Source organism: Anopheles gambiae, chromosome X, assembly GCF_943734735.2.
Source record: "Anopheles gambiae chromosome X, idAnoGambNW_F1_1, whole genome shotgun sequence".
Taxonomy (NCBI): Eukaryota; Metazoa; Arthropoda; class Insecta; order Diptera; family Culicidae; genus Anopheles; species Anopheles gambiae.
Genome location: NC_064600.1, coordinates 26613738 through 26640374, shown reverse-complemented (window position 1 = coordinate 26640374; position 26637 = coordinate 26613738). Strand labels below are relative to the sequence as shown.

Genomic DNA, 26637 nt, shown 5'->3' with positions numbered 1-26637 from the left:
ATTCGGCTGCACGATGTTGAATAAAGTATCGAAATTAAATCAACTCTAAAGAATAAACGTCATGCACGTCCATAATACAATCATATTGTGCCAATAAGAACTAAACTAGCCTATTTAAATCATAAACATGAAAATAATCCTCCTGCAAAAAAGATGTACAAAAATGTAATATGGCCGTATCGGGGAGCTCGTTCGTCGAAGAACGTTCGTCGCTCATGAGTGGACAGGGGTGTACCACTAGAACAACAACAAAACCTAGTCGGTTTTCTAATTTTTGATCATAGAGGGCTATGAAATGAGTGAAAATGAGCGTCGCGGCGAACGTTCCCGGGAACGAACGAATTCCCCGATACGACCGATAGATTTGCTTCCTCTACCACATATTCAATCCAAAACACCATCACTGGATGATGATGATGATGATGATGATGATGATGATGAGTCCCACCTCATACCCCGATATAGTATTAAGATGAACGTTTGCATCTTTAGATAATTATTTGTTCTGAAATGGAAGAAATGGAATGGAACAAGATATGGCGTGATATTAATAATAACAAAATGAATTCAAAACAATGAAGCTACTATTATCTTTTGGTTAATGAAAAAATAGTGACAGAAGAAATTAAATTAAAATTCGTAATGAAAACAAACCCGAGCTATGAGAAATGTGGAATTATCGAAGATCTCGAGCATAAATTTAAAGAATGTGAAATGATTAAAAACATATGGATATTAATTACACAAATAGTCAAGAACGAATTGAAACAAAGTATTAATAATATGAAAAAAAAGACCAAAAAAAATGTCATAGTTTATCAATTAATTAATATTCACGTATAAAGATAATTTTACCAATGGCATAGACAAAAATCAGTTGAAAAACATAACAGCAAGAAGTAAAGTAGATTTAAGCAAGTAAATAAGATACCTTTGTTATGAGTGTTATAGCAGATTTACTGCTAACAGTAGCGGAACTTGGGGCAAGTGTGCCACCTTAAGCATTTCAAGTTATAACTCACTAAAACGTGTTTTTCAAAAGCCGATTTAAATCTCATAGCCATTTTACATCTATTTCCTCACTTATAAATGAGTTTCGCTTGCAAAAAGTGCAAACAAAACAGTTTTTGAAGCGTTTTAAAAAGGGTCCAAAAAGACGTTGATTTTTGGGCTATGGGGCAAGAGTGCCACTCGTATGGGGCAAGACAGCCACCTGGTTAAAATAACCGTATTTCTTAGATAATTAGAAATTATTACGTTTGTACCACTAGTGTATGTATTCCTACATGTATTTAGTCACCAATGAACCCTTTTTGACCACCAACTGTACCACAATATGGTTTGTTACTGTTCTGTTTTTCTGGCGTGGAATCCGCTCACAATAGCGCACCATTCCGCAGCACGCTACAACAATGTTTACATTTTTGACAGCTCGCGCCTATGAAAGATGGTGGCACACTTGCCCCAAACAGAGATGGCACACTTGCCCCAAAAGTTGTAACTTTTTTGAAATTGAATTTTTCAGTGACAAAAAGAAAGTTTTTTTCAACTAACCCCACAAAAAATTTCACGTTTTCTCAGCTATACGGTGGTGTAAATATTTTCCCTGTTGATTGTTCGCATGATTTTTGAGAGCTTATTTGATTGGATTAAAAAATTATAATATTCTGCTCAATTTTGAAACTCAACATAAATCAGTTCAAAACAATGGGGAATATCGATTGGTCTATATGAAATTCGGCTCAGTATACCTAGTCATTGGAAAGGAACCAACTGTATACACAATTGATCATTAAACTAAAGTTTTTAAGGAAAAATGCTTGGTGGCACTCTTGCCCCGTATGGCACACTTGCCCCAAATTCCGCTAGGTCAAATCTAACTTAGCATAGCCAACAGCCAGGTAAAAAGACTTTAAACATTAGAAGCGTAAACGTTCTCGTGTTTTACCCCAGAACATAAATGCGGAAAACGCGCCACAGATAAACAATTAAACTTCCGTAAAAACCCAGGCATAAACAGGAACACGTTTGCTGTATCCACAATGCACGGATAGTTAATAAAACACAGGCACGCTAGGTATAATTAAAGAAACCCCTGTAAAAACCCAAACCCGGAAAACCAAGCGAAAGCTCACATTTGAGAAACATCTGGTTGCTAAATGTGTCACAACTTTTACACCATCTTAGTTATAAATAAAGCTCGAACTGATGGCGAAGTTAGTTAACAATTCACAGACACGTAGATCACTCATGTTCTGGTGTATCTCACCAATTTGCAGATTCCGCCGAAGGCTCTGCCCAATTTGATAACCACTTTTGGTTATCAGCTGTTCAGTCAGTTGACCGATCAGCATTACCCTCATCGAAGTAAAGTGCACGTTTGCACTAGTTTCACCCAACTTCTCCCACGGTGTCCGATTCCGCCTCGGTCATCAACTGGACGCGCAAGATCGATCCAGTCCGCGATTCCGCTGACGTAGCAAGTGCTTCTTTTCGAACTTAGCGTAAGTGTGAACGGGTTGACGTAACCGATACGCGACGAATGTGTATACATTTTGGTTCCGTACAATCCCCTTCCTCGTTCCACAACCTTTCACTGCGCTCCGCGCATTGACTCACCGAAGCGGTTTGAGAAGCGCGGCCGAACCTACCACAGTGTCAATTAACTGTTCTTTGTTTAAAATATCGACTGTTTGCACTCACATTCGCGGGAAGATACATTCGTTCTTTACGCTATCGTACAATGCCGTCTCCATTGAACCGTTAGTCCGGAACCGTTTGTTTGAACCGTTGGTTCGGAGCCGTTGGTGCGGAGCCAGCTCTGTACAAAAGTGAAAATCGATTTGTTTCACGTTTATTGTTGGCAGGAACGGACACCTTTGCATATCAAAACGAATACAAAACAATTTCAACTTATATTTAAAACATTCTGGTGAGCAAATATGCAAACACTATTTAAAGTAGTAAGGAAAATCAAGACATGGTACATCAATTAACCAATTTACGTTTTTGTATGAAGCGTAACGTACTAGAAAGGATCGAACTTTAGCGTTTAGCGAATTCATATCGAAAAATTATATACAAGGTGTAAAAATATCCGAGTACCATGTTGAATCGAATATTTTTATCACAAAGAGTGCATCGAGCTGTCAAATGAAAAGTACAGTCGTACTTTGCAGTACCTTTGCAGGTTTGTACACCACCACTTAACACACAAGACTTGACTACATGCCCGTCCTGAGTTAAACCCCGGTATAGTCCGACTCCTCAATAAATAGCAATGATTATCCTGCAATGGGTATTAAATAAGTCACTAATAGATCAATACCGGTTGTTGTGCCAAAGAAGAATAGTAAGACGGAATCGCTTAACGTGGAAATTGGATGTAAACAATGACTTCTGTACGTTTTCTTTTACTTGAACAAAACAGGACGAAAGCTTTTAAAATGAATAAGCTAAATAATCACACTTTATTTTGCCGTCGGCGTACACAATAGTCTCAATCAGAACATGCTTGAATCAATCTTCTCGTGACAGCCAAAGAGTGTTCTACCGCGCGCTCCTCGACTGAAACGTATTTTATAACCCCGTGATCAGTGCATTGCAGAATTACCTGGGTCCAAACAGTGCGGTGCTGGAAAGTGTTGTTCGTGTTTGGTGTTTCAGGAGTTTTGTGCTGTAGTGTAGTACGTGTGGGAAAAAACAAACTTAGATATCCTTTTACGTCGTTCGTTGTTTTCACAGCGAGACATTAAAGTAAATATTTAACATTTTTAAGAACAATCCTAACGCATTTTACGTTGTTCGCTTTTCTCAAAGCGCTACGTAAAGTATTGTGGCCCAAGGTTGTAGCCTGTTTTGTGAGTGCAGATAGTGAAAGTTTTTCTAAAGACATTAGTCAGGTGGACTCTCATAAGACATTTTTTTTTTCAAAAGTGAAGTGGTATTGTTGTGCAGTGGACATTGAGAAAAAAATGTGACAGTGACGTTTTTCAAGTGCCAGTGCTGAGAGGGCCGACAATATGTCGGACCCTCCTCCTGCCGCGAGGGCTCATCCCCCTCCCGGCACGAGTTCCCGGGCTAGGACATACCCGGAATGGTTTAACGGCGAGGAAGTAGAGCTAATGTATCTGGTTCTGACTACTGAAAAAGGAAAGCCGCTACCAGACCCATTCATCGTAGGCAACAATCTACAACAACATGTTGGACGACCGGTAGAAGGTTACTTGATTAATAATAATTCTAAGTACCTGTTGAAAATCCGATCATTGTCCCACTATAAAAATTTGCAAACTCTAACAAAACTCATTAATGGCACACTTATCACCCTCATATCCCACACTACACTTAATACCGTCCAATATGCGTGATTTTCTCTTCTGATCTTAAAAACATCACCGATGAAGAATATTTGGTACCGCATACGGTAGAATGTACTGGTGAGGAGAAGCGTAGAGGAAGAAAGGTAGAAGGCAAGAGGAGAGTGAGGAACGAGAACTTTCGGCGTAAGTGTGTGCGTGTTTTTGCATACGCTGCTTGAGCTGGGTGCGCGGCGTTCAGTTATCGGTCGCGAATCGATACTGAATAAAGACAATCAATAATATCACAACGTACGGCAAGTTGTTAACGATCACGGGACAACATTTTGGTGCGTAGTGACCAGGATTTTGATAAATCCTTCGGTTTTTGTGAAAACCGGCGTACAGAAGCGTTTGTTCATAAAGCAGTGCTGCGGCACTCGATCTGTGTTGGTGTTTGTATGTGTGAGCCTTTTTCAAAATGTTGAAGCAGGACAAGTTGCGGTACAAGGAGCTCAAGCGGCACCAATACATGGACTCGATCCATCGTGTGAAAGAGTTCGTAAAAACGTACACAAATGAACAATAAAATCAAGTGTCAACGCGACTCGATCGTTTGGAAAAGATTTGGGAATCTTTTGAAATAGTGCAAGAAGACATCGAAGATTAGGAAATCTCCGAGGAAGGCGTTGCAACTAATGCGCGTATTAGAGCAGAAATGGAGGAAACGTATTAGCATGCAAAGGCGCAATTGCGTAGTATGTTACCCGTTCCGGCAGCCGCTGAAGTTGTGTCTGTTGCTGCAAATGCTGCTTCATTCTTCAAGAGTGAAGCTCCCATTGATTGCACTCCCAGAGTTCGCAGGAAATTTCGATGCGTGGTTCACGTTCCACGACACATACGTCTCACTCATACACTCATTAACGGACATTACGACAATCGAAACATTCCACTACCTTGGAGCTTCACTCAAATAAGAAGCTGCGAATTTAATACAGTCCATTTCGGTTACGAGTTAGAATTTTGATTGGCATGGAGTACGATCGTCAAACGTTATTCCAACCCAATCATTTTGCGTAAGAAGCATATTCGATCGCTCATATCGATTCCTAAGATGAAAGACACGGGAGCATTGGCGCTCAACCGTTCGATTGAAGATTTTCGACGGCACGTCAAAATCTTAGAGCAATTAAAAGAACCCATGAAATCGTTCAGTTCAATTCTCATCGAGTTAATGGCGGATAAGCTGGACGTTGAAACATTCCGTGTATGGGTAGAAGCCCATGCCGATGAAGACCCTACATTTACGGACATGATGGCGTTTTTGGAAAAACGTGTAAAAGTGTTGGAAACACTGGCAATAGATAAGTGTGGCACAGTTTCCAAAACAAAAACAATAAAAGCAAAAGTATCGTTGCATGCTGCTACTACTCATACCAACAACGTACCAGTGTGTGTGATGTGCAAAAAGAATGGGCACAGTATAGCGTCGTGCAATGTGTTCAAAGGCACTAATACACAAGAGCGCATGAGAGTGATGAGTGAGAAAAGGCTGTGCAGAAATTGCTTGAAAGGAGGACATTTGGCCCATGCGTGTGCGTCCAAATACAAATGCCAGCAGAGCGTCACCACACACTACTTCACGCTCTCGAAGAAAACAGCAGTGTATTGGTGGGTGAAACTTCTAGCTCTTCAACAATGGCGTTAGCATCGTCGAAGAAATCATCCGTTAACACTGTACTCTCCACAGTCTTATTGGTTGTTGTCGATGCATACGGCAAAGAACACTTAGCGCGAGCATTGCTGGACAACGGATCGCAGCCGCATGCGATCAGTGAACATCTTTGACAGCTTTTACGACTACCACGAAAGCCCGCTAGCGTTTCAATTGCTGGTGTGGAGCAGCAGTACGATGACTTCATGCGAGAATACGTGGCGCTGGGTCACATGTTTCCTGTGCCGGTTGAAGAGGACAGCATGGCTGCGGTTCACTACTTGCCGCATCATCTGGTGGCGAAATAATCCAGCATGAGGACCAAGGTGCGAGTGGTTTTCAACGGCTCGGCGAAGACAACCATGGGGTATTCTCTAATCGATGTCTTGCACGTAGGACCAGTCGTGCCGGATGAGCTGCTGTCTCTCGTCGTGCGATTCCGCAAGTATAAGGTGGCGGCAAACTTTTGAGTTGGCAACGGTAACATATGGTCTGGATCCATCGTCATTCCTAGCAACACGTACGCTTCTTCAACTAGCTGAGGATGAAGATGAGGAGGAACTTTTACGTAGACGATCTGATCTCCGGCGCAGAAAGCATTGAGCAAGCAATTCAACTTCGTGACGAACTAACCAGTGTATGAGCAAGGGAGGTTTCCGGTTCCGAAAATGGTGCTCAAACGAGTTGAGTGTGCTTGACGGGTTGACACCTGATCTGCTTGGAACAACATTCATGAATTCGAAGCAGCTGCAAATGTCAAGACGCTTGGCATATGTTGGGAACCACCGAACGATGTATTCCGCTTCACGATTGCTATCCCTGATGTACGACCCTACACGAAACGTACAGTGCTATCTACGATTACCCAGCTGAACGATCTGCTTGGCTTGCTATCACCTATCATCGTGCAAGCAAAAATCCTCTTACAGGAACTTTGGGCAAACAAACTCGGTTGTGATGACGAATTGCCGAGGCAATTGTGTGACAAACGAGTTTTGCGAATCGCTCCCCATGCTAGCTCATTTCAAGATCCCGAGATTTGCTTCGACACCCAACTATAACTATGTAGAGCTGCATTGTTTTGCACGCGCGTCAGAAGCAGCTTATGGTGCGTGTGCCTACCTGAGAACGCAAAGCATCGACGGCACTACCCAAGTAACGCTGCTAGCTTCTAAATCGAGAGTGGCTCCGCTCAAACCACTTACCATCCTGGAACTTACCTAGGCTGGAACTATGCGCAGCCTTGCTAGCTGCCAGATTACAGCAGAAACTAATATCAGCCATTGACATGGCAGTAAACGAAACACATATGTGGTCCGATTCAACCATCACGCTGCAATGGCTTGCAGCACCACCTAGAACGTGGAAAACTTTCATCGCAAACCGAGTAGGAGAGATACCCGCTGCTACCAACGGCATTTGGCATCATGGGCCAGGGATCGAGAACCCTGCCGACATGCTATCCAGAGGTGTTTCTGCGGAATTGCTTTTGGAAAGCAACATGTGGATGCATGGACCAGATTGTCTGATGAAAGATAACTCGTACTGGCCCAGCAAATCGTATGGACAACAACACTTCACTGATGATGAGCTGGAAAGAAAGGGTAACGTTGTGCTAACTGCCCAAGTAGTCGAGCCCGACCCATTGCTCCTACGATACTCCTCATTCAGAACAATGGTTCATGTAACTGCATATTGCATGCGATTTTGCCACATTGCACGTGGTAAAGAACAATGCAGAACGAGCAATCTCTCTGGGGATGAGATTCAATATGCTAAAATCGTATTAGTAAAGATGGCCGGTCTCGTAGTACAGTCGTCAACTCGTACGACTTAACAACATGCCCGTCATGGGTTCAAGCCCCAAATAGACCGTGCCGCCATACGTATGATTGACTATCCTGCTATGGGGGGAAATCAATTAGTCACTGAAAGCCAAGCCCACAAGAGGTAAAGGCAGGCCTTGACCGACAACAGTTGTTGAGCCAAAGAAGAAGTAGAAGAAGAAGAAAGATGGTACAGCGACAATTATTTCCCGATGAATTACGACAACTGCGTAAGAAACAAAAGCTTGCTGGTGGATCCCCACTCAAGCTACTCCATCCATTCATTGGCAAAGACGGTGTCATACGTGTTGGTGGCAGACTTGGACATGCCGATTTGCCATTCTGTGTGAAGCATCCGATCGTCATTCGTGGGTATCATCCATTTACCGAATTGCTGTTGCGACAGCAACATGAGAAGGTGATGCATAGTGGCATCACATCAACACTTTCGCGAAGAGTTTTGGCCATTGAATGGTAGGAAAGCGGTTCGATCTACCATCCAAGCATGTTATCGCTGTAACCGAGCCAATCCTGTTACAATTCAGCAACCGATAGGGCAGCTACCACTTTCTCGAGTCACTGCAAACGAAGCATTTGTCTGTACAGGTGTGGATTACAGTGGACCGATAATGCTGAAACCTGTTCATTGCAAAGCAGCTCCTCAAAAGGCGTACCTATGCATTTTTGTATGCATGAGCACCAAAGCAGTGCATTTGTAGTTTTTGGGTGACCTAAGTACAATAGGGTTCCTGAAAGCGTTAGACCGTTTCATCTTCCGACGAAACAACCATATCTATTCAGATAATGGCACAAATTTCGTCAGTGCAAAGAACGCACTTCACCAAGTCTACCAGATTAAATTAATTGTGCTCACTATGACCATAGCTGAGGCTGAGATACAAAACCTCACAGGTTTGCCACAATTGTAGTATCCTTGCCCATGGAGAATGCACTGCTCCACTGAAATGTCTCAATTGCAAAGGCAACCACAATTATTTTGATAAATCCTGCCTATTTTATTTGAAGGAACAGGAAATAAAACAGTCATTAAACATAAAATTGATTACAACGTGTCATTTGCTTGAAGCACGAAATAGATTCCAAACTACATAAACAGAGCGCAGTTCAACAAAGGCTCACTCTCGCTCAAGTTGTGTCCTCTAATCCACAAACTAACGTTGCCCCTTCCACTAAACCCGATTCTAGAGACGAAGAAATTGCCAATCTTAACAAACTAAACGAAGAACTTTTGAAAAAACTTACTCCACCTGTTGCTACCCCTGATCCAAAAGATGAAATTATTGATCAACGTAAACAAGAAAATGCTAATTTAGATAAGAAAAGTGATCTACTAACAGAAACTATCAAAAGCAAAGAAATTGAACATACCAAATTTATTAATACTTTTAATCAAAACTAAACCACCAATGAAGTTGAAACAATGTACCAATCCGAAGAGTCTGATTCTTCTTGCTTCTCGTCCCATCTGGACGGAAACAAAGCGACCTTTTCAAAGGCGCTTAAAAACCCAGCCCTCTCAAAGGGCCCTTCCCTCCCTCCCAAAAACCCTTACACAAAAAATACAAGAAGGAATAAACATAGTTCAGAAATGGTCACGTTGGACAGGTCACACTTTTTCACACTCTTAATCCAAAATACTTCACATCTGCAATAGCAAATATCACATTCTAAAACCTATAACACACAATAACTCAGTAATACCAAATACACGCACAGCCAATATCCTAGGAGTGACTTTTGATCGTCATCTAACATTTAAAGCTAACACTACACGGATCAAAAGAGAAGCGAACAACCGTATTAATCTTTTCAGAATGCTTGGAACCGGTCAACATCGCGCCTTCCGCCAAACATAACTTCAAATCATCAATAGCTGGCTTCTACCAAAACTACTCTACGGCATCGAAATAGTCTCCCATAAACGGGAACATTTCCAAACACAAATTGCACCACTCTACCATACCACCATCCGCTGTGCTACCGGGGCTTTCGTCACGAGCCCCATAGCATCATTTCTGTGTGGAAGCGGACTTCAACCCTTGGACCATATATCATTACCGACAAGATAGTAGCAACTGCAGGACGAATGATGGAAAAAAATCAAGGCCGATGCTCTTATCGAAAAGGCAAATGCCGAATTCACCACGCTAACAGGACAAACACTCCCCTCAGTCACCAAACTCATTCAAATCGGTAGTCGCCCTTGGCACTGCCACCCGCCACAAATAGACTGGACCATCAAAAGTCAGTTTCGGGCTGGTTGCAATAGTGTCATTGCTAACTATCATTTTGCCGAACTCGTTGAGCAAAGATACCATAACCACCATCTCATATTCACAGACGGATCAGTACAAAATGGTTCCTCTGGCAGTGGAATCTACCCCAGCATCGACAATAGCGCTATCCGACTACCAGACCATACCTCAATCTTCACCGTAAAAGCAATAGCCCTGGTTATTGCTGCTGATGAAGGTCTACACAGAGACAACCCCAACGTAATTTTCACTGAAAGTTCAAGTATCCTTCAAGAATTTGAATCTGGAACCACCAGCGACCCGAACATCAAACAACTATGCAATATAAAAAATTCACCCCAAGTCACATTATGCTGGATTCTTGGTCACACAGGTATCCAGGGAAACGAAATAGCAGATCGAATAGCATAATCATCATAAGTAATCATAATACTCTTCCACGTTATAGCAGGGAAACGAAATAGCAGATCGAATAGCATAATCATCATAAGTAATCATAATACTCTTCCACGTCGTGACTTCATTTGCCTTAGCAAAATCATCATCGCCAATAGCTGGAATGGTTCCTTTCCTGAGAACCATCAAGACCACAACACCACCATACACATTGGGCAAACGCCTGTATACAAATCGAATAACCAACTTTATCGCAAGTTAACCATAACCATTTTTTTAAATAGATACTTAAACTTAGTTGAAATCAAAAATGATTACGTTTTTATCTTTAACTTACTGAATTTCAAATTTGAGCTATTTTTCGACCAAAAATAAAACATCATATTTTAGTATATGATGGTTATATTTTGATAATTTATGTGTCGTTGAAAAGGTTTGTTTTATCATACTCTGATGTAATGTTTGAATATTTTGCAAAAATTTTTTTTAAAGTTTATGAGTAATTGAAAACCAATCATCATGGCCAAACTTTTGGATATTTTCATTTTGGAGAGTGATTTTTTTATAATTCGACTCGATTTCACTCGTTAGTCGCATATAATAGGAACGATCAACATTTTCCTACGTTTTGTCTTTTTATTTAGCTGCGACCATCCGTGGCCCCGAAATTAGTTAACTTTTTTTGAAAATAGCGCGAGCAATTTTGACATTTGTTGTTGTAGGGCATGATACAGGCTCTCCCTTCCAACTCCTATTCTGACACGTCCTCGTCGTGCAGCGTGGTAACATGTGCCTCCATATATCCTAGCATGGGTACACGGGCTAGATCCAACCCCTTGGGCGGATGGTGGCATATGGCGAACCAGGAGGGAGGTGGGTATCGCGGGAAACTGGGTGCCTGAACGTCAACCCGTGGGGGGCAACCCGACGTTAAATAAAAAGGCCACGTGAGCGCAGGGCCAGTCACCCAGTCTCATGGACAAAACGACTACAGAAAGCAGCAGGAATTTACGAAACGGACCTAACAATACCGACCCTACGCAATGCCCCAAGACAACGATCAAAATGGGCTCATGGAACGTACGCACTCTTAGCAAAGCCGGAGCCTGGAAACAACTTGATGACGCCCTAGCCACACTGAGCATGGACCTCGTAGCTCTACAAGAGATTCGGTGGCTAGGGAACGGAGTGCACAACAGGCGTGGGAAGCATTGCTACGACATCTACTACAGCTGCCACGACCGCCACCGCGTGCTCGGAACGGGTTTCGCCGTAGATCCTCGGTTGAAACCCGCAATCATGGATTTGAAGGCTATAAACCAGCGGTCGGCAAACTTTTGAGACACAGGGGCAACTTTAGTAAATAATCTAAATCCGCGGGCCGGGAGAACGTGGTTTTTCTATTATTTTGATTTAATTATTACATTTTAAACTTTTAGAAACAAAATAAATGATATGAAGCAATGCGATTGGTATTATTGCTGTTTTTCTATAATTGTGTCATCCAAGTACGGTTCCAAATTGATAATACCTACTTTTGTTTTTTTTTTATATACAAACATATAAATTATAAAATTTCGTATGCGTCCTTCATTTCGATAGTCTCATTGTGGTGTTAAAATATCATTAATATTACATAACGGTTGCATTAAAAAATGGACAACAATTGTCGATTTTTCATGGGTTCATCTTAAACCGCACTAACAAAACGTTAATTCCACTTTGAATAGCAATATCCCATTAGTTAGGTGACAAAATTGGACACCTCTATCAGTCGAACTCTAACCATGATGGCCAAAAAAATGAACCAAATTGTGGACGTCGTATACACTAATTTCGACATTTTGGTCGCCAAGATCTTGGCACTAGGCAACAATCAAGGCATCGAAAATAACCCTAGGTTCATTTTTGAGGTTCCAAAAGAAGCTGAAATGAAGACAGAGGGATAAGTGGCTACATTACTGCGTTAGCTGGACTGGGATACCCTGGGAAACATGAATAAACAGATCAGATCACAAAAACTCAATGCAATCATTCCAGGTGAATTTCGACAGAATTTCGATATAACACCCTAATTCGCAAACTGGTCCAACATCCGTCACCCGTGTCCCATTGATTTTTTTTCTGCACCAACGTGATGCAAAAACTCTACTCTAACAATTTTGTAGCGCAAACTTAGGCAGAATTGATGATAATCGAAGGTAGAACTTAAATCTTGCATGCCTTTGTCCACCATGGTGAAAATTCCTTATAACTGACGAAAAGCAATTCGCAAAGGCTTGATCTTATTTGTGCAAGTATGCTTAAATAATTCCTTTTCAACAGATGTAAATGTAAAGAAATTATATTTCCTAGTTTTTTTCTACAGCCAGCCGAAAATGGCATATTTTTTCATGCAAAAGTTACGGGGATATTAACCTCGAGTTCGAACATACTGAACGCTCCGTCATTCCATAGTACTTTAATTAAAAGTTGAAAAAGTACGATGGTTTAATATGGTATGCTAAACGATCTTCAGTAATTTGTTTACGAATCGTTTCTTCCCATTTTTCCAAATAAGTCAAATCTTTTCGCGGGCCGGATTGAATGTTGCGGCGGGCCGCATATGGCCCGCGGGCCGGACTTTGCCAACCGCTGCTATAAACGATAGGCTATGCACCCTATCAAAGCATGCGATAGGCGCATGCGAGACAAATTCTGTAACATAAGCCTCATAAACGTTCACGCCCCTACCGAAGAGAAAGAAGAAAAGGAGAAGGACCTTTTTTACGGCCGCCTAGCTATAACTATAGATGCGTGCCCCAGGCATGACCTCATAATCATCCTGGAGGACTTCAACGCAAAAGTCGGTAGGGAGCCAATGTACCGCCAATACACTGGCTGTCACAGTCTGCATGAGCACAGTAACGATAATGGTAGTAGATTGGTCCAGTTCACCGCAGCGAACAATCTGGTTGTTGGAAGTAGGCGCACCTGGATGGAGTAACCCTCAACCAGATCGACCACGTGTTAGTACGCCGCCGACAACAGTCGAATCTGTTAAATGTCAGAACATATCGAGGAGCCAATATCGATTCCGATCACTACTTGGTTGGCTTATCACGTATCGTATCACGTAACGGATCACTGTTGTAGAATCACTCGCCCCCGCGCCAATGGGGGCGGAGAAAACATGCAGCCTCGGCTCAACACGGACTCTCTAAGGAACTTTACTGTCCAACAGGAATTTAAAGCCGCTTTAGACGAGTCTCTACTACCAGAAAACAGTTATGAAACTACGAGCGAGAGGTGGAACGCTCTAAAAACAAAAATAATAACCTGTGCAAGAAATATACTCCCACCACGTCGTGGCAACACCAAATCTGGCTGGTTCGAGACAAGTGACCGAACGTAATAATACTGCATACCGAACAATGCAGCAACGGCATAGAACGAGGGCATGCGCAGAGGAATATTCACGGCTTAGACGCGAAGAGAAACGAGTTCACCGCTCCAAGAAACATGCTTTGGAAGAGCAAAACATTCGGGAACTCGAGCAAACCAGAGAGGCCTACGGACCAACAGGAAAGTTTTACCAAGCGATAGCAGGTCACCGAAACAACGTTGTACAGTATCGGACATTAAGATAGGACCCTTTTTTTTCAATGCACCGTGCACTTGTTTTGCCACGTTACTTGTGTTTGTGTGTGTGTATGTGTGTATGTGTGTGTGTATGTGTGTGTGTATGTGTGTGTGTGTATGTGTGTGTGTGTGTGTGTGTGTGTGTGTGTGTGTGTGGGTGTGTGTGTGTGTATGTGTGTGTGTATGTGTGTGTGTGTATGTGTGTGTGTGTGTGTGTGTGTGTGTGTGTGGGTGTGTGTGTGTGAGTGTGTGTAGTAGAAAGAGAGTGTGTTTTTCAATGTGTATTAGCAAGTGCACGGGTTTGTGTCTGAAAAACATAGCTTGCCATGATGTCATATTGCGTTGAAATTATTCTTATTATGTGTGTTATCATGTGAAACATTGTGCGTTTACACTTGGATAAAAACTAAAGTTTGCATCGACAGCAGCGCTTGTTCCTCGGACGAAAACGCAGGTGTGCTGTTTCATGAATGTGAATGCGACACCGGTGCGAAATGGACACGCGCACAATAGCAATGAACTTGGCATTCCCTCACAGGTGTTTCTCCAGTGCACGCCATTGAAAGGCCTTCGTGCATCTCTGCGTTGCACGTTGTGTGCAAATGGTAAACTTTGTGTGTGCATTGAGCTGGCGCGCAGTTATTCTTTTCAATGGGCGTTTTGTTTCATGAGCGCGGCAGTATTCTTTTCTCGATTTTGAAGGGAAGACGCTTACTCGCGTACTCGTTGATAGTTTTTATCCATGCGATGTTTTCGCTGCTCGACAACGATGTAATTCATCGCGTATAGAAGTAGAACGCAGGCAGAGCACGGGATCAGCCGTGTCCAAGTTTTTAACCAGCGCGTTCTTGACGGTCCAAGCAAGCAATGTTAGTAACAATGGGTCGAGGTAAACGTTGTACCGATCATCAGCGCCATATGTAAAAGCGAACGGCTGCTGCTGGCATTAAGCGCAAAAGGATCGAGTTCGTAATGGAACGATCGCGCACTTTTGTGGCAAACGCGCTTCGGACAACCGAAACGTGCTTAGACAACCGAAACGCGCTTGGACAACCGAAACGCGCAAGTCAACCGAATGTCCTCAGAAGACCACGGCGAAAGAAGACCGTAACATTGTTAATATATCGAAAACACACTGATCGCGAGGGCGGTGGTCCTGCTTATCACACCAAAAACCTAACCCAAAACACAAAAAAACTACTTACAAAACTATCCGAAACGACCTACTTGTGAAACAAACACACACATCAATACACATTCAAACATACATCCACACACACACACACACACACACACACACACACACACATGCACACAAACATACACACACACACACACAAACACACATACACACACATACACACACACACAAACACAAGCACATACAAACCACACATAAACTTGGCCCAACGGGTGCACGGTGCGTTAAAAAACCAATGCCCTATCTTTCTGTCCGATACTGTACCTAAGGTAACCTGCTGTCGCAACAAGGATGGAGATCTGGTCAGTAACCAGCCAGAGGTCCTCTCGCAGTGGGCTCAGTACTTTGATGAATTGATCAACGACCAGTTTAGCGAACAGCTAGAAGCGCCACTAGCAGATAGGGTCATGCTACTGCCACCTAGCATAGAAGAAACACGAAAGGCTATCCGTCGGCTGAAAAATATCAAGGCACCTGGAACTGACGGAATTGTAGCTGAACTGGTCAAGAATGCAGGTGCACGACTAGAAAACGAGATTCATCAAATAGTTACTGAGGTGTGGGATAACGAATCGATGCCTTGTGATTGGAATCTCGGCATCATCTACCCTATATACACGAAGGGAGACAGGTTGGACTGCAACAACTACAGGGGTATTACGGTGTTGAATACCGCCTGTAAAACATTCTCCCTGATCCTTCAGGATCGCCTTATCCCGCACGTCTAAGAGATAGTAGGAAACTATCAAAGAGGATTCCGAAACGGAAAATCAACCACTGATCAGATCGTCACCATGCGGCAGATCTTGGAGAAGATGGCTGAATACAGACACGACACATACCATCTCTTCATTGACTTCAAAGTCGCATATCATAGCATAGCCAGGGTAAAACTGTATGACGCTATGAGCTCATTTGGAATCCCGGCCAAACTGATAAGGTTAGTTAGAATAACTATGACCACCGTCACATGCCAGGTGAGGGTGGATGGAAAACTCTCAGGACCTTTTGCTACCACCAAAGGTCTGCGCCAGGGGGGCGGGCTTGCCTGTCTCCTATTCAACCTGGCGCTAGAGAGGGCCATCCGTGACTCGAGGGTGGAGACTACGGGAACCATCGTCTATAAGTCAACCCAGATCCTGGCATACGCTGATGATATAGACATCATTGGTCTGCGGCTCTCCTATGTAGCAGAAGCCTACCAAGGGATTGAGCAGGCGGCAGAGAACCTCAGATTGCAGATAAACGAGGCAAAGACCAAACTGATGGTGGCAACATCAGCGGGCCTACTAATAAATAGTCAGAATCTACGTAGGCGTGACGTGCGGATAGGTGAACGCACTTTTCACACAATTCATCTATCTTGGGTCAAAGGTCAGTAACGACAATAGCATGGAAGCTGAGTTGCGCGCAAGGATGCTGGCTGCCAACCGGTCATTCTACAGCCTGAAAAAGCAGTTCACCACAAAGAACCTGTCACGACGGACGAAGTGTGTCGTACCTATATAGTACCGCTACTCACATATGCCTCTGAGACATGGACACTGTCCAAATCTGACGAAGCCCTCTTAGCCGCGGTCGAGAGGAAGATGCTCAGAAGGATACTTGGCCCCGTATGTGTGGAAGGACAATGGAGGAGCCGCTTTAATGACGAGCTATACGAGATGTGCGGCGACCTCACTGTCGTGCAGCGTATCAAGCTCGCCAGGCTCCGGTGGGCTGGACATGTTGTACGCATGGAAACGGACGACCCAGCCCGTAAAGTCTTTTTAGGCCGTCCGGAAGGACAAAGGAGGCGTGGTAGGCCCAAGTTGAGGTGGCAAGATGGCGTGGAGGCGTCCGCCATTTAGACCGAGATAACGGACTGGCAGACGAAGGCGCGAGACCGTGAGCGGTTTCGGACACTCCTGAGGCAGGCCAAAGCCACAAAGCGATTGTAGCGCCGGATAAACCAAAACACGCAGCTGTTTAGATTCCGCATAGGTCCAACTGGGTTATAGATTTAGAATTTATTTTTTTCTGGCAACTAATTTCAAACGCAACTAAATTTTTCGTTTAAATTGTTTTATGCGAGCGGGCAAATCATATGTTTCTGATACGAGGAGCAGCGGGCGTCTGCTCACAAATGGGAGCGAGCGAAACTAATGATTCCCACATTTGTTTCCCATGTCTAATATGGGCCCATCCGAGTTCTGGCGGACAATTGGTTGAGAATGTATCTTTTTTATTAATGTTCGAATCTAATAGTTTATTCTACAAAGCGGTAATTTCACGGTACCGCGACGATCTCGGTTCTTGTATTTCCAGCCTTAGGTGGAAATGAGTGCATTCAAATTTCTTCAAAAAATCCGAACGTTGTCGTGTTTATAATCAAACTTTTCGCATAGGGCAGGTGTATCAATTATGGACGAGTTTATACAGCATATAAATACAAATACAATACAAATTCATAAACAAAAGTGAAATAGATAATAACATATCTTAGCTACATTTTTGCTTGTACATTTTATAAATTAAACTCTTTGTACAAAAGTTACAGCCGTGTTTTAAAACCTTTTCCATGTACCAATTATTGTGTTATGTGTTCCAAATTTTATCTAAGCTGTGTTTCAATTGTTGTGGTAGCCCAAAACATGTGCGAGAAATGTTCAATCTATAAAAAATTATTCTCAACCCTAAGGTGAATGTTTTTAAGGAATGAACAATTGAAAAATTTTATAACTAAATATTGAAAATCAATAAAATGTAATATTAAAAAGATGAGGTTTAGAATGTCAGTTTAGTACGATTTCCCTAGCCAAATGACCAGTGGCGGATTAAGGGTATCGGGGGCCCTAGGCGGTAACACGAGTTGAGGCCCCCTGTTAATGGTAAATGGTGTTCGGTGGGGGGGGGGGGGGGGTGTTGTCACTAGCACTGAGCTTGCTGTTAGGAGATTGAACAGAAAACTTAAAATGCCGTCGGGGGGCCCTATGATTATCAGCCACAGGCCCTCAATTTTTTGCCGGTGGAGAGAGGGGGGCAAATGATTTGTCAGCCTCGGGGCCGCAACGTCCATCTTTCCGGGGGCCCTTGTCGCTACTACTCTGTCCACTACTAATACATACGGCATACTATAAACTAGCGATGGGGCCCCAGGCGACCGCCTAGACCGCCTACCGTTAGATCAGCCACTGCAAATGACACAACTGATTTTGGCTATCTGACAGCAAAACTTGTACGCATGAGAAAAGCACAACAATTGGTACATGACAGTTTTTCTTGTACCTATTGTGCTAATTTCTTCTCGATAAAATAATTATTCAACATTATGAAACAATCAAATACATTTAATGTTAATGAATCATAATCGAATTTTAACATCATTTGGTATAGGTTCTGTGCTCTGCTTTAAGTATAAATTGAAATTTAATGTTGGGCGGTTTTTTCGCTCTTCGATACAGGGTTTTCATTTGTTCATTAATTGACATGTTCAGCACTTTATTAACCCTATTCCAGGCAACCGGCTACCCGGGTAGCCAAATCGATTTTGATTGCTCATTTTTCTAACTCTAGGAATCCGATTGTCTTGAAATTTGGAATATGTGTGTAGACCACAGCCATCTTTCACTGGATTTTTTCGAATTTTTTGAGTATAATTTACCTGATTTTTATAATTAAATTTTCCAATACCCCTATTCCAGGTAACCGGGCTACCCGGGTAGCCAGCGACTTTGGAAGCTTATAACTTTTGAATGCGCAATCCAATATCGATGATATATTCTGATGAAAATTAAACGAATTAATGCAGTTTCTATAACTGCCATAGATTCAACTCGCTACCGTTTTTAAGTAATAGCTTTTCAAAGTTGACAGGATTTTTTTGAAAAAAATTACAAAATTATAAAAATATTTTTTCAGCACTTTACAAAATTTTCACAGCAAAATGCCTCTAGTAGTTTGGAGAACTTTATGTTGCACGTCTCTTATTTTTTTTTAGAATTTTTCTATGAGCCATTAAAAAGATCAAAAAAGCTGCATTCCAAGGGGTACGAAAGTGAGCTCTCCCTTTCGTACCCCTTGGACTGCTGCTTAAATCATTCTCATCAGAAGGTAAACAAACGATTTTCGAAAAATTATGTTCATTTTAACTAAATTATGTATAGAAATGCTTGGGGGTAAATGATTATTTACTAATTTTAAGACATTTAAAATAACAAATCACACACTATGGAACAGGTTCAAAACGAAATAATCGACAGCTCAATAGCATTGCCAAACATGTCTAGTAGTGTTGGGTAAAGTAGCAAATGAAGTGTGCTGTGCGTACGTGCACGCACATCTCAGTGTGTGGTACACATTTCGCACTGTGCGCGCTCTCTGCACTGCGCGCGCACTCCGCGAGCACAATCCGCACGGTGCGCGCACTTTTCGCACAGTGTGTGCGCACTATGCACTTTACACACACTTCGCACAGTGCGCGCCCTTTTCGTACACTCCGCACAGTGCGAGCATACTGTACACTTGGTCAAACCAGGTTGTAAAATACGGGGTTTCACAAACTAACTAAAGCTTCAACTGTAAGCTTCATTTTCAAATCGTGAAATCCCAATACAACGTTGTCAAATGTATGTCGAACGTACACAAAGCAACCAATGACAGATCATTCGAGAGAGAGAAAGAGAGAGAGGGAGAGAGAGAGAGAGGCAGAGAGAGATAGAGAGAGAGAGAGACGGAGAGAGAGAGACAGAGAGAGACATAGAGAGAGACATAGAGAAATAGAGAGAGAGACAGAGAGAGAGAGAAGGAGAGAGAGAGAAGGAGAGAGAGAGAGAGAGAGAGAAAGAGAGAGAGAGAGAAAAAGAGAGAGAGAGAGAGAGAGAGAGAGAGAGAGAGAGAGAGAGAGAGAGAGAGAGAGAGGCTGCACTTCATTCCTCGCTCTTCTTTTCCACCCTTTTACGCATGGCGAAAGCGCAGAACGCTGAAACACACGCGCACAGCTGAAATCAATACAATTTAATCATCGTTGGCCCAAGGCATTGGGTAGAGCGAGAAACATAATTCTTTGGCCGGTGCACGAGCACACCGAAACTGTGCGGAGACATTTTATGCGAGAATCGAATGCACAGAACGCTGCGCTTGACCACCATCGAAAACCCGTTACACAACCACAAGCATACAACACATCCACACAAAAATTTAAAGGCCCCGAAACACAATATCAACACAGCGGTCCGTAGCCGGAGAAATTATCAGGAAAAATCGGCTGACATCAAGCACGTTTCTTTAAAACAACTATGAACTGTGAAGGTCGTAGGTAAACGAGTTGAGTGGGTTGAGGTTTCTCTTGAATTTGGCTGAGATGAAACGTGCTTGTACTCCCCAAGCGAGTCAACACGCTCGATGGGCATGTTAGTGGTATGAATGTGTGCAAGCGAGTTATGGACTTTTGATTCGCTCCAACTTGAACTCGTTGCACCAACGGATCGAAGTCGCTAATGCTAAAAGGCGGTTTGTCAAAATATGCTCAGCACTACACCACCTGACTTCCTATTACATGGTACGAAGTGTGCTCGCACAGTACAAAGTAAAGCACTGCACGTAATTTGCGAAATATGCTTGCACTGTGCGAAGTGTGCTCGCTTTGCGCGCAGTGTGCGAAACGTCCGGACTGTGCTTGCACTGTGCGTAAAGTGCGCGCACTATGCGGAGTGTGCTCGCACAGTAGGGGAACTGGAGGTAGTTTCGACACCTTAAGATTTTCCCCTGATTGCAATACTTTTGCCAATGTAAACTTACTAGTAGACATCGAAAAAGCTTTTTTGATGTATTATGTACCATCTTACGAGAAACTACTTCGAATAAAAAATGCGGCAAACATGGTAAGCTAAACTTTGTAGATATTTTTTTACTATTTAACATAAATTTGATAAAAATTCCTTTCCTATTCCCTCAGAAACTGTCAAATTTATCTCGAACACCCTGTACATGTTTTGAGTCCGAGTTTGGCAAACGTTCTGTAAGAGAATAATAGCTAAATTCCATAATTATAACTTCCTTGGTTTGTTGACATCTTGAGTTTTAAAGCTTCTACGGTATTCTTAATTGCGTGTTTGTTCAGCTTGATTATTACGTTTGTCGTACATCGTTAAGGGACATCTGTATAAAAGACAGGCACTCAAATTACGAGACAAAACAAGTTAACATGCTACAAATAAGCATTACACTACTACCAAGTGGGGTGTCGATTTCACCCCCATTGCACAGTGGGCAACGGGCATACAAACGCCGGTATGAAAATCAATTCCTCGTGCTATTGCAATTTTTCTTCATTCAATACCATTGCTCTTACTATAAAAGGCAGTCCTATACTAAAATCGTCAAGATAGCAAAAAAACATAATAATTATCGCTCACAACATTGCATTATTGTGTGGTACTTAACAGCATCAACAATTATTGTTAAGAATTTAAACAAAGGCGGAGTACGTTTCTTACCAAAAACGATTTTTTTAGTATTACGCGCTAAAAAAGCCGAGATTTTCATAGTTAGTTTTGAAAAGAGCTGATTCCTATCTTACAACCTTTTTTAAACTGCTGTTCTCTGATCAGCTTTGTTTATTATGCCTGTTTGTTTCAAATGCCCGTTTATGACCGGTAGTTCGATACTCGTATGGCTCATAAAAGGTGTGTTTATTTAGAAGGTGAATTATTAGCGCGTTTGCCGGGCGCCATCATTGGGTATTGTTATGTCTGTAGAGTTGCGTACAAGCAGTGTTGTATACAAGAGAGAGAACAAAAATAGAATGAGGGGAAGTGTAACGGGGCGAGTACCGGCTTCGAACGACGAAATCCGTTCGACGCTCATGAGAGAATGAGAATCATGAGATACAACTGTCAAGCATTAAAAGACGTTTATATCTACGATTCAAGGATGGTTAAGTTTTGAATTTTGATTTTGGCCGTCGGTATTGGATTTCATTCGTTACATCATTATTGGATGATTTGCTATGAATTATAAGGATAATCACTCACTTTCTTTAAATTTGAATTAAAGGTATTTCATTTAAGTTAAGAATTTAAGTTATTATATATATATATATATATATATATATATATATATATATATATATATATATATATATATATATATATATATATATATATATATATATATATATATATATATATATATATATATATATATATATATATATATATATATATATATATATATATATATATATATATATATATATATATATATGTATATATATATAAATGTATATATATATATATATATATATATATATATATATATATATATATATATATAACTTTTTTATTATAGATATTTGTATGTACATTTATATTCCGATATATTTTATATTTTTTATATAAATTTTCAAAACTGATAAAAACTTTTTTTATTGGAAATAGATCACAAAACATTTTCAAAATGTTACATACCTCTAAGTTCAATTCACTTCAAACATTTACAGCAAAATTTGAAGCAAAACGTTACATTGAAAACAACATTCGTTCCAAATCCGCAGCGCAAAACCTCGCGGATTTCTCCCCATACAAACGGGAACGTTCGACCCCGGCAGGTAGAACTCATTCTTTCGCGCGCTTCTTACGGTCTCTCAATGGTACGTTATTTTAAAACTGAGCGCCAAGTGAGCGCCTTCTGACAACCGCGGCGAACGGATCTCGTCGTTCGAAGCCCATAGTCGCCCCGTAAGAACGTTGACTAAAAGAGAGGGAATTGTGGGAGAGAACATTGGTCACTGTTGGAAGTTATATAAAGAGAACGTTGGAGAGAATCGAGAAGAGTTAATAAACGGTGACGAGGAAACATCAACGATACCGTGTGTATTATCCAAAAGAGGAGGATTCTACGGCCGCGGGGCCATAGGGATTCTCAGCGCTCATGTTCTCAAGCTCTCATGAGTGCTTTTGAGAAATCCTCGTTCTCAGCGTTTGTCGAATCGGAACAAAATCGGTTTTGAGAATCTTTGAGAATCTTTGAGAAAGTTGACGATGCAGCGATCGGCTAACTGAAATATGAGCTATTGTGCTGTTTGTTTTTCGGTAATCATTTTGGAAAATGTATTCAATGTTTATAATTGAAAAAATATATAAAAAAACATGTGATCAAAAACAAATTTTCTATTTAAAGCTCCAACTAAAGCTTGAGTGGCAATTTCAGTTTCTCAGAGTGAGAAAAACTGACGACGGCCACGGGCTCGCGTCTGAGAACAAGTTTTAAGTGCTTAAGAAATTGATATGAGTGCTTGAGAACGTTTTCTAAGCTTGAGAAAGCCCCGTGGCCCCGCGGCCTTAAATTGTACTGAGTTATGTATATACATTGATACCAGTGTGTCTAGAATGTGATAAACATGAAACTGTATGGTAGCCTTTTAGGGAATATTGTTCGAAAGCTTCCGGATCAACTATGTGAGTCTCAGATAGAAATATTAGTAATGGATGTGTTTCGTCAACCATAGTTTTAAGCATACTGTAATTAGAAGAGAGACCTCCAATATTTAAGTATACATAAGGAAAACTCTTTTTGTGTTTCATGGTGGATGTTAATTGCTATTGAACTAGTTCTTGATTCCTCAGTTTTAGCTTCTTATAACAAGGGCACTGGTAACTATTAGCCGCATGTTCAATGTTATATTTTAATTTCCTGTTCATTTGCTAGAATACAAATTATACATTTAAACAAATTAGCATCTTTTGTGCACTGTTCCGTTGTGTGATTGTCACTGCAACGCGAGCAAGCAACTTCATTTCTACAATCCACACTCTTATGTCCAAAGCGTCCACATTTGTAACATCTCATTACATGGAAGGACTCTTTCACTAGACAGCGATCGAATCCGATATAAACCTTATCTTTTTTTTGTAAAATAAAGAGCTGTAGCAGAATCCAATTTTATCAGCACATTATATTTCTGATATTTAAAAGACTTGTTTTCATATCGGCCTAAGATTTTGATACATTTACCAGGGATACCTTCGTTTTGGGTTTTGATCAAATCAATTATTTCCTCATTTTCGAGGTTTTCGCTCATACCAGACACTCTGAATCGTCTTAAAGGATCTGAGGTTGTATACGAACTTCCTAATTTTGTCTCTATGGCCTGTTTAGCTTTCTCGTGTTCATTTTCAGATTCAAACTGAATTAGAATCTGCCCTGTTTTACCGTTTCTGAAATTCAAAATTTTATGTTCTTTTGGATTTAATTCAGCCCTTAAATCCAAACGTGTTTTTTTCACATGACTGATCCATTTTAGGGATTACAATAAGGGTTTTACAGCTTTGAACGTCAGACAGTTTTTTAATTTTGAAATCGACATTATCACGCACATTTTTTTCGCAAATTTAATTCATTTTTTCGTTCAGCTATTTTCTTCGTGGTACCTGTTGTTATTATGTCCGAGTTTGGACTATTGGTGCGTTTACGTTTGTTCCGCACTGTAACCCATTCGTTTTCATACGAAATAGATTGCATACCAGAACTTGTTTGCAATGTTGGTTGGGAATTCTTATTTGGCGTGCATGTATTAGAGCAATCTTCACCCATATTATTTAATCCCACTTGCTTTTCTACTTGTATCATATTTACCTTACGACTACGCTCGCACTTGGCAACTGAGAGTTTAGCGTCTCAACTAAATCGCATTTCAGTATCTCAAGTTTAAGAGCAAATTCTTTCATGAGGGATTTAAAGCCTGCATCTAGCGTCGCTTTGCATTTACCCAAATCATTCCTCCCTACATTCTTTTTGTCACACGCGTCACAACAGAAAACGATGTTAGTCGATTCATTGATCATACGCGCAGCCACTCTACTAACTTTCGTACAATCTGCGTGAAAGCCTTTGTCGAAACCCATACACACCAACGGACAGTCACCGGCAAGTATGTGTCCGGAGCACTTTGCGGACTCCATGACACGTACCTTACCTTATACTTAACAGCACAAGAATATCACACACACAGGCAAATAAATATATAAATATCAGAACGCATCCGTAAGTGACGCTTCTTCGTTGACTCAACAGCTACACACAACAAATTAAAACGAAAACAAATACTTATCCTGATAACATCAAACTATATATTAATTACCACACCCATTCAGTTAGGGTCATAATAACAACAACTGATTGGATGCTTCTCGTCAAATTCACACTTAAAAACCCGATTCAACACGGAGCTACAGACACACTCTACATTTGTCAACTGTCAACAAAATGACCCAATTCCTGTATTGAAGTTTCTATTGTTTTCGTTAGACGTGAATGTGCACAAGAAAGCATGCGCTTCCTCGATGCTTTTTGGACGAGCGGCTTGTGCATAGCCAAAATAGAGCAATAAAATAAAATATCCATAAAATCATTAATTACGTCCCATTGAGCGCTGTATTTTGCATTTTGTTTAGCACTAGATTTTATATTGTACACTATCTGTTTAGTTTTTTTATAATATTCTTCAACACTTCCTTCCATGCCGTTATGCCATAATTGACAATTTTAAGATGACCATTCTTTTTTGTCTCCTAGGGCGTATATTAAAATAGCTTTAACCTCACTAAAATTAGAAGGAGTGCCATTAACACACAATACGTCTTTTGCATGACCTTCTATTTTATTGAGTACTGCAGTGAAATAAATTCAAAAAGTATTTGGTGGCACAATACTTTCAAATATTTTTAATGTTTCCTCAGCTGTATTTAACCAATACGTTAATTGTTTTTTATTCCCGTTCAATGATGGTAACATTTTTATGGGATTGTTCGCGCACATGAAACGTGTTATTTAAGCGTTCTTCGTGCTGGGTTATTTTTTCCACCATTTGGTTTATCACAATAGAAAGATTTTTAATCTGTTCCGTGAGTTCAGCTTCATTCGCCATTTTGCTTTCCAATGAAAGATTTTCGATGTCGATATCGATAGAAATAGGATCGAAAGTTAATGAACTTTACGATAATTCTTCCGTTGATATATCTGAAATAGTTATTTCAGAATTGCTTCTCCACATTAGGAGCGGACAGGTTAATTGCCCCGCTCTTTCTTTACTTTTGTTAGCGCTTAACACGTGCTGTTAAAAGCTTACCTTACCGTTCCGTTCGCTTGTGTGTGTGAGGTCGTTAACGTCCGGGTGATAAGAAACGGCGGTATCGCAAATCGCCGTAGCTTTAAAGATCGCTATGGGACGGAACGAATTCCGGATACACTTATTGTGAGATTTTCACTTCTCTACACTTGCACTGTTTTTTTAATCTTACTAGCACCAGACTACTACCGACTGCGC

General features: G+C 41.3%; 1 protein-coding gene and 1 long non-coding RNA gene across 4 annotated transcripts in view; both read right to left on the bottom strand.

Annotated features, from left to right (window-relative positions):
- Window positions 1-26637, bottom strand: part of LOC1275199 (uncharacterized Golgi apparatus membrane protein-like protein CG5021) — a 75273-nt gene that overhangs the window by 23094 nt on the left and 25542 nt on the right. The gene's annotated exons all lie outside the window — the stretch shown is intronic.
- On the bottom strand, window positions 1422-26433 carry LOC133391836 (uncharacterized). The gene is made up of 2 exons (XR_009765300.1): window positions 24743-26433; window positions 1422-15596 (listed from the first exon to the last, which is right to left on the bottom strand). It is a non-coding gene; the product is annotated as an uncharacterized LOC133391836 (long non-coding RNA).